At 44.6% G+C, this 9125-nt stretch overlaps 1 protein-coding gene and 1 non-coding gene across 3 annotated transcripts in view; both read right to left on the reverse strand.

The window, feature by feature from the left end:
- KDM4A (lysine demethylase 4A) overlaps positions 1 to 9125 on the reverse strand; it is a 39474-nt gene that overhangs the window by 23549 nt on the left and 6800 nt on the right. The gene's annotated exons all lie outside the window — the stretch shown is intronic.
- LOC119473171 lies at positions 281 to 408 on the reverse strand. The gene has a single exon (XR_005202375.1). It is a non-coding gene; the product is annotated as a small nucleolar RNA SNORA40 (small nucleolar RNA).

A 9125-nucleotide genomic window follows, 5' to 3' on the forward strand; every position in this document is an offset into this window, starting at 1 on the left:
GCAGCACCAGGTTCAGAATTAAAATGGTGGGAGAAGATGAGATTGGCGTGGATAACAAATTGACTAAGACTTCCAGGGACAGAAGAAAAAGAGAAGGGAGAAAAGGAGACTCAGGAGCAGACAGGTAAGAGGAATACCAGAAAGCCAAGAAGGGGACAGCTTCAGGGAGGAGGAGATCCACAGGACAAAGAACACAGAAGAGCTGAACAGGGAAGCGGCCAAGTACTCACCCGGCAAAGGGGAGCTATCAGTACTGTTTTTTTTTTCTTTTTCTTATCATAATATCCCTTCTTATATGTATCAAAACTCATACTAAACAATGAGTTCTGGGTTGCAAAAGAGGATTTATTTTTTGCACCTATCCATAAGTCTCTGTCCACAAGTTAAACAAAAACTTAAGTATAGTCAGGACCGTTTATTGAGATAAGTTCCACTGGACAAACAAGAAGAAACTGAGTGAATACATCACAGACTATTTTTGAGAAGATGAAGGGCAAAATGAGATCATAGTTTGAGAAGGAAGTTTCCTCTAGAATTGTATTTTAGCTATGATAGGGGCTAGATGAGTTTGGCTTTATAAGTAAAGAAGAAAACCTTGTGAAAGGGAGAGCAGGTTATTTGGTAGAGAAAATAGTTCCCCAATATGCCCACATCCCAATCCCAGTGAGTATGTTATTCTAACATGGCAAAGGAGAATCAAGGTTGCTAATCAGATGGGTCTTTTTTTTTTTTGAGATGGAGTCTGGCTTTGTTGCCCAGGCTAGAGTGCAGTGGCACAATCTCAGCTCACTGCAACCTCTACCTCCCAGGTTCAAGTGATTCTCCTCAGCCTGCTGAGTAACTGGGACTACAGGTGCATGCCTCCACGCCCAGCTAATTTTTTATATTTTTAATAGAGATGGGGTTTCACTGTGTTAGCCAGGATGGTCTTGATCTCCTGACCTCATGATCCACCCATCTTGGCCTCACAAAGTCTGGGATTACAGGCGTGAGCCACCACGTCCCACCCTCAGATGGTCTTTAAAATAGGGAGAGCATCCTGGATCGTCCAGGGCCCAATGTAATCCCAATGGGGCTTATAACAGAAGAAAGAAGAGTCTGTCCGAGTGATGTGATGCCAGAGAGACTTGGCTGGATGCCGCTGTCTTTGGTGATGGACATAGAGGTCCAGGAGCCAAGGAATGTGGGCAGCCTAGGGAGGCTGGCAGGGCAGGGAAATGGGTCCTCCCCCAAGAGCCTCCAGGAAGGTACACAACCCTGCTGCCACCTTCATTTTAGCTCAGTGAAACCCAATTCAGACTTCTGAACTAAAGAACCCTAAGATAATAAGCGTTTCAGTCTCTGGGTTTGTGGTACTTTGTTATAGCAGCAATAGGAAACAAATTACAGGCTAGGAGGTAGGGAGATCATCCTAAGATCCAAGCAAGTTCCAGAGGAGTTGGAAGGGTGAAGGTCAGGAACACCAGAATGCAGCTTGGGGAAGGAAAGGACACCTTTTCCATGATCAGTATATTCATAGCACCTCCTATATACCTGTATATGTTGGGAATACTTGTTTTGGCAATGTAAAGATGAACCTGACATGATCTCTAACCACAGGGAGGGAGACCTGGTGCCCAAGTCTGAAGTCTGAGCCCTGTCCACTACCATCATGCTGCCTCTTACCAAAGTAGTCAGGTCCACTCAAATATTTGAATGTCTTTTCACATTTCCTCACCTCCTGGCCAGTACACCTACCACCATGGCATCTGCACCCTCCTCACGGTGCTGCCTTCCCTGGAATTGCTCCAGTTTCTAAATTCTCTTGATATGTAACAGAAAAGTCAGGGTTGAAATCCCACTTCGACCAACTAGCTATGTGAGCCTGGACAAGTAGCAGCCCCACCAGTAAAATGGTAGTAATAAACTCTTCCCCAAAGACCTCTTCCTGTAGACAGTGTGGGATAGCAGGCAGTCTCCCAGGGCCCTTCCTGCAAGAAAACTGGAGCTCAAGTCTCCTAAGTTCTTTGCTCCCTCCTCCAACATCTGGCACCCAGGGTCAAGGTTAGTGCTCCTAACAGGGTTTATTCTGTACAGAGAGGAACTAACTATTCTCCCACCTTGTTTCAGGAACTCACTTTTCAAAGCAGCTTGAACTAACAAGAACTTCTGCAGCAGACATACGGCTGTGGCTCAGTCAGTACTTAATGGAAACTACTGCTCTGGCAGTCTGTCGGCCACAGTGCTTTTACCAAAAACTGCAGTTTACCAGACTGACCTAAAATAGGCCCTTGACATAGATGGTAGCATGGAAACTGAACAGCAGGCAGCCCAAATTACAGCTTCGGGATGCTTAAAGTGGGGGTGGGGGAATATAAGGGTGCTCCGAGGAACCCAGTTGTCTACAAATATAGATCCAATGCTATTAGACCTCTCCAGGGATGGGTAACGTTGCTCAGCTTCTGGCCCCAAACCTTGATTATCTGTCCCTTATTCCTCCCAGTCAATTAATTCTGATAGTGGCTTCTTACTGAAACAAACCTTACCTTCCATTTACTCATTTCATCCTTATTACAAAGGGTTCACAGGCCAAGACCTGTGGACCGTGCTGGTAACTTAAGAAATGAGGATGAATGTGGCACAGAGCCCAACTTCTAGAAGGTTATATTCTTCACCAGCCTATGACAGGGGCATTAAGAAGCAAGCACTCTAGGGCTTCAAAGAAGAAAGGGAACTAGCTGGAAAGCAATGAAAAGTTCCTAAGAGTAGTGGCTTTTGTAAAGGGCTGGGATGCACCAAGCAGAGGTAGTTATCTGACTACTCTAGGTGACCCTCAGAGATAAATTCCCCATCTCCTCCCTCTGCATTCTGGTAACAGTGGCCCAACAAAGTGAATGTACTTACTGCCAATGAACTGTATACTAAAAAAACTGTTAAAATAGGTGAATTTGATATCATGTATATATTACCACAATTTAGAAACACAGGCTGGATGTGGTGGCTCATACCTGTATCCCAGGACTTTGGGAGGCCAATACAGGAGGATCACTTGAGCCTAGGAGTTTGAGACCAGCCTGGGCAACATAGGGAGACCACAATCTCTAACAAACTCAGCTGGGCATGATGGCACATGCCTACCTGAGAGGCTGAGGTGGGAGAATCATTTGGGCCTGGGAGGTCGAGGCTGAAGTGAGCTGAGATCGCACCACTGAACTCCAGCCTGAGCAACACAGCAAGACCTTGTCTCAAAAAAACAAAAGCAAACAAAAAAAACCTATCTGCAGCCGTCCCCTCCTGTCCCTCCACCTGCACTCTCACTTCCTTAGATCCCCAGAATCGAATCACTAAGTCTTCAACTTCCCCCACGCAGCAAGACCCTGCCCTTTAATACAAGGCACACTTGGCCATATCTCCCATTGTCTTGAACTTTTCTCCTGCCCTGGCCCTGGACACACTGTTCTTTCCTAGTTCTCCTGACCTCTGGCTGCTCCTTCATATTCTACTACCTGGGCCCTCTTCCCCAACCCCACACTGTGAAACTGTTCTTCACTCTACACGCATTCTTCCATGCCCACCAGTACCCTCCTGGTGACTCCCACCCCCAGCTTCAAGGCTATATGTATTTCCATAGCCCACCTCACAAAAGTCACACTTCAGATGTACCCAAACTCTACTCATTTCCTGGCTCACAATAAAAAGCCCTTTAGTTTTCTTATAACCACTATCCTACAAGGATGGCACCACTGGCCGGGCGCGGTGGCTCAAGCCTGTAATCCCAGCACTTTGGGAGGCCGAGGCGGGTAGATCACAAGGTCAAGAGATCGAGACCATCCTGGTCAACATGGTGAAACCCCATCTCTACTAAAACTACAAAAAAATTAGCTGGGCATGGTGGCACATGCCTGTAATCCCAGCTACTCAGGAGGCTGAGGCAGGAGAATTGCCTGAACCCAGGAGGCGGAGGTTGCGGTGAGCCGAGATCGCGCCATTGCACTCCAGCCTAGGAAAGAAGAGCCAATGCCCCTCTAAAAAAAAAAAAAAAAAAAAGGATGGCACCACCATCCATCCCAAGAACTCAAGCTGGAAACCCAACTCACGTCCCATGCTACCCTCTGACTCACCCCAATCCAGTCACCCAGTCCTATGCGCCTACCTTCCGAGTCCATTTTCTGCTCCCCATCCCTATCACCACCACCCACAGGTCCTCGCTACCTCTCTCTCAGATTAAAGAAACGGGTTCCTAATTGGTTTCCCTGTTTCAAATCTTTTTTCCTCCTTTCCTGAAGTAGAAGTATTTAGTTGTAAAAATAGCATGTAAATCATAAAAATATTCAAATGATGCATAAATGTAGGAAGTGAAATCATCCATAATTCCACCTTCAAGAGAACCTCTGTTAACAATTTCTAATTTTGCCTCCTTCTTCCTCCCCCCCCAGAATCTTTATACTGCCTCCAGAACAATCTTCCAAAACATCAGTGCAGTACTTAAAAAACCTTTACTGGGCCGGGCACAGTGACTCATGCCTGTAATCCCAGCACTTTGGGAGGCCGAGGGGGGCAGATCACGAGGTCAGGAGATGGAGACCATCCTGGCCAACGTGGTGAAACCCTGTCTCTACTAAAAATACAAAAAACGTAGCTGGGCATGGTGGCGCATGCCTGTAGTCCCAGCTACTCGGGAGGCTAAGGCAGGAGAATTGCTTGAACTCAGGAGGCAGAGATTGCAGTGAGCCAGGATTGCACCACTGAACTACAGTCTGGGTGACAGTGAGAGACTTTGTCTCAAAAAAACAAAACAAAAAAGTCCTTTACTGGACAATCAATGACAGTTTCTTGATGAAGTCGATGGTGAGGCAAAAAAAGAGAGGCATGCTGGCCTACATTAAGGAAGACTTCAGGACATAAACAAATCAAAGGATTGGGCCTTGATTTAATCCTGATATAAAGCAATCAACTGTAAAATAAATTTGTTTGGACAATGTGGAAATTTGACTATGGACTGGATAGTAAATGATGCTAAATAATTTTCGTAATTTTCTTAGGTATAATAATGGCATAGTTATTATCTGAGAAAGTGACCATATTTTTCAGAGATACACACTGAAGTAGGGAAGAAATGACATGGTATCTGGGATGTGCTTTAAGATACATAGATTAATGGGCACAAATACGTAGTTTGATAGAAGAAATGAGACCCAATGTTTGACAAATTAGTAGGGTGACTACAGTTTACCATAATGTATTGTACATTTCAAAATAGTTAGAAGAGAATAATTAGAATGTTTCTAGCATAAAGACAAGACAAATATTTAAGGTGATGCAGTTCCCAATTACAATCATTTAATCTTTACAAATTAATGTATTAAAAATATCACATGTATCCCAAAAATATGTATATTATATACCAATAAAGATAATATAATTTTAACATAAATATTTCAGCAAATTGAAAACAGGACAAACAAAGCAAAGTGGACCTGACACCTGCTAGGGTTATTTGTAGGTTCACTGTTAAATTCGCTTTGCATTTTTCTTTTCTTTTTAAGATACTGTGTCATTCTGTCACCCAGGATGTAGTGCAGTAGTACAGTCATGGCTCACTGCAGCCTCAACCTCTCGTGCTCAACCAATTCTTGCACCTCAGCCTCCCAAAGTGCTGGGACCGCAGGTGCATGGCACTCTACGTGGCATCCCTCTGCATCTGTGTGTGTGCATTTATTTATTTATTTATTTGAGACCAAGTTTCGCTCTTTCACCGAGGCTGGAGTACAGAGGTGTGCACCACAACTTCCAACCCCGGGTCCAAGCAATCCTCACTGCCTCAGCCTCCCAAGCAGCTGGGATTATAGGCATGTGCCACCATGCCCAGCTAATTTTTTTTATTTTTAGTAGAGATGGGTTTTTGCCATGTTGACCAGGCTAGTCTCAAACTCCTGACCTCAGGTGATCCACCCACCTTGGCCTCCCAAAGTGCTAGGATTACAGGTATGAGCCAGTGCATCTGGCCCTTTGTGTGTGCATTTAAAAGAATTAATTAAGGAAGTTTTCAATTTTCAAATGCATATGATGTACATGGTGGGGACCCTTCTGCTGCTCCCTACACAACTAGGAGGTCAAACTGCATCACAGAGCAACAAGGCAGATCCTCCAGGTTCTGGCTCTTGACATCCCCCACCAGCACCACCTGAGGCCCTTTCCAGTCCAATACACCTGACACAAACTAAACCACTGCAGACCCCTAAGTGCTTTGACCCTGGCATGCGCTATCATGATCATTTAGAACACCCTCCTCTGCCAGAGTCTCTTTTCAATTTCATTCTATCCACCTGGCATTCTTCTTCTAATCTCAGGCCCAGCTAAACTGCTTCCCTATCTCGGGCAGTCCTGAACTCTACACTCCAACTCCAAGCTGAGCTGCTAACTCACCCACTTATACCACAATACATATCATTAAGTACTTGAAATATTTGCTCTTATCTATCCTAGACTATGAGCTCCTTGAAGGCAACTGGCCTGGGCTAGAGTAGGCATGCTGTAAATGATTACAAAGTAGAGTGAAGAGGCAGGGCAGCCAAGACAGTTTTAGAGACTTTTAAGTAGTTCAAACAAGCCAGCACATGTTGGAGGTGGATGGATGGTTGGTGATGGAGTGGAGAGGGGTATTAGGGTATTATTATCAGGCTAGACCTGAGAAGTACATACAGAAATAAAAAGGAACCAAGAAGATACTCAGTGGTTTTTGAGCAGAGGATTGAACAAGAGAGACATGTCGAGAAAACCCCTTCCGCTAGCATACTTCCACATGGAAGGAGTCCTGGCTTTTCTCCCCACCCTGCTTCCCTTGAAAGTCATGCTTCATTTCACTAGGATCTATCTTTTGGAGAGGGAATGCATTTTGGCCTATGTCCATACCACACTGAGGCTGAGTGCTTCCATGAAAATGCTTTGCCTCTAGAGGGACCTGGAGACATCAAGAATAAATGAGTAGGCCAGGCATGGTTCACACCTGTCATCCCAGTCCTTCAGGAGGCTGAAGCAGGTAGTCAGGAGTTCGAGACCAGCCTGGCCAACATCCTCCATCTCTACTTAAAAAAATACAAAAATTAACCTTGAGTGGTGGTACATGCCTGTAATCCCAGCTACTCGGGAGGCTGGGGCACAAGAATCGTTTGAACAGTGGGGAGGTGGAGGTTGCAGTGAGCCAAGATTGCACCACTGCACTCCAGCCTGAGAGAGACTCTGTCTCAAAAAAAAAAAAAAAAAAAAAGAGTAAATGAGTAGCAGAGCCATTTGGCCACAGGTTAAGTCACTTTCCTCAAGGACTTTAACTTATAATAATTAAAGCAACATTCTGAGTTCCATATGCCTGACTCTTGTATCATCAATTAAATAGTTCCAAAGTTTGAAATAAAAGAAAAAGAGAGGAAAAAAAAAAAAATTCAACCTGAAGAAGCTGAAAAGAAAGAAAAAAAAAGTTCAAAATTTGAGAGTGAAAAGGACAAGTATTATTTATTGGCTTCCTGCACCTCCCAACCCAAAAAAAATCCCACAAAAACTTGACTCTGTAATAAGATTAAGCAGTTATACAAAGACTGAACAATGCATATAAAGTATTTAATAGCTGGGACAGTGGGCATGTTGGCTCACACCAGAAATCACAGCACTTTGGGAAGTCAAGGGAGGAGGATCATTTGAGCCCAGGAACTAGAAACCAGTGTAGGCAACAGGGTGAAATCCCGTCTCTACAAAAAAAAAATGCAGAAAATTACCCGAGAGTGGTGGCATGCACCTGTCATCCCAGATACTTGGGAGGTTGAGGTGGGGAGGATGGGTTGAACCTGGGAGGCAGAAGTTGTAGTGAGACGAGACTGTGCCACTGCACTCTACCCTGGGCAACAGAGCAAGACCCTCTCTCAAAAAAGGAAAAAAAAACAAAAACCATGAAGTATTTGATATACAGTGAGCTCTTGCTATTGCTTAGCTGCTTTTTGTGATTGTGATTGCAACCAGAAACAAGAAAGTCAGGAAGACTGCAGGAGGACAGCGTGCACTGCAGGATGAACAAAATGGCTCCAGGCCTTTGTGAAGGAAGAACTGCTAGGTGGCAACTGTGAATTTAAGACACTCTGGTTTCCAGGCTGAAAAAGCCCTCCTTTATGGAAGCTGCCATTAGAAGGCACAGAGAACTGCAATCAGAGGCAATGAGAAGGTAACACAGTAGTTATTAGCTCATTAGCTAGCAACCACAGTGGGATGGAAAGAAGAACATTCACAAGGTAAAAAAGAAGTCTACAAAAACTGTACCCTGAGATTCAGAGAAGGCACTGAGAAAAGTTATATGAGTATTAATAACAAGGAGACAAAACTAGCATTAAAAGACTATTGGCAACACTAGGGAAATGTGAATATGACTGTCAGTACTGCAGCCAACCAAAACAGAAAGCAAATGTGCCAAATGTTAATCATATATATGATGAGTACACGTGGGGCTTCGTGATGGTATTCTGTAAGTACTTTAAAAATTTTCCAAAGATTTTTAAGAGATAATTTTTTAAAAACTAAAGGTAAGGGAGTAGGGAATAAAGAGGACCTTCTGCACTGGCTTCTTCTATCTGCCACCACTCACCAAAGGCTGTAACTTGACCCATACAGGCGGTAAGGCTGGGGAGTCAGGGAAGGTCACTTGGGTAGTGTGGCTGCGTATGACATGACTCTGATCACCCAGAGTGGCAGACCCACCAAGAGTCATTCTGCACAAAAGCAGGAATCAGCTTTTGGTGACAACATGTATTTAAGGAGGAAGCCTGAACACACATGTTCGTATTTATAGCTTTGGGAATGCAACCTGGTCTCCAAAAGGATGCTCTATCAATGTCATACTGGGAGTCTACAGGGCAGTCAAGGCTTGTAAGAAAAGAACCCTTGAATTTTAAGGTAAGAAAGGTCATCTGGGCTGGGTGCAGTGGCTCACACCTGTAATCCAAGCACTTTGGGAGGCTGAGGCAGGTGGATCACCTGAGGTCAGGAGTTCAAGACCAGCCTGACCAACATGGAGAAACCCCATCTGTACTAAAAATACAGAATTAGCTGGGTGTGGTGGCGCATGCCTGTAATCCCAGCTACTGGGGAGGCTGAGGCAGGAGAAT

Source organism: Cebus imitator, unplaced genomic scaffold (genome assembly GCF_001604975.1).
Source record: "Cebus imitator isolate Cc_AM_T3 unplaced genomic scaffold, Cebus_imitator-1.0 Scaffold136, whole genome shotgun sequence".
NCBI lineage: Eukaryota > Metazoa > Chordata > Mammalia > Primates > Cebidae > Cebus > Cebus imitator.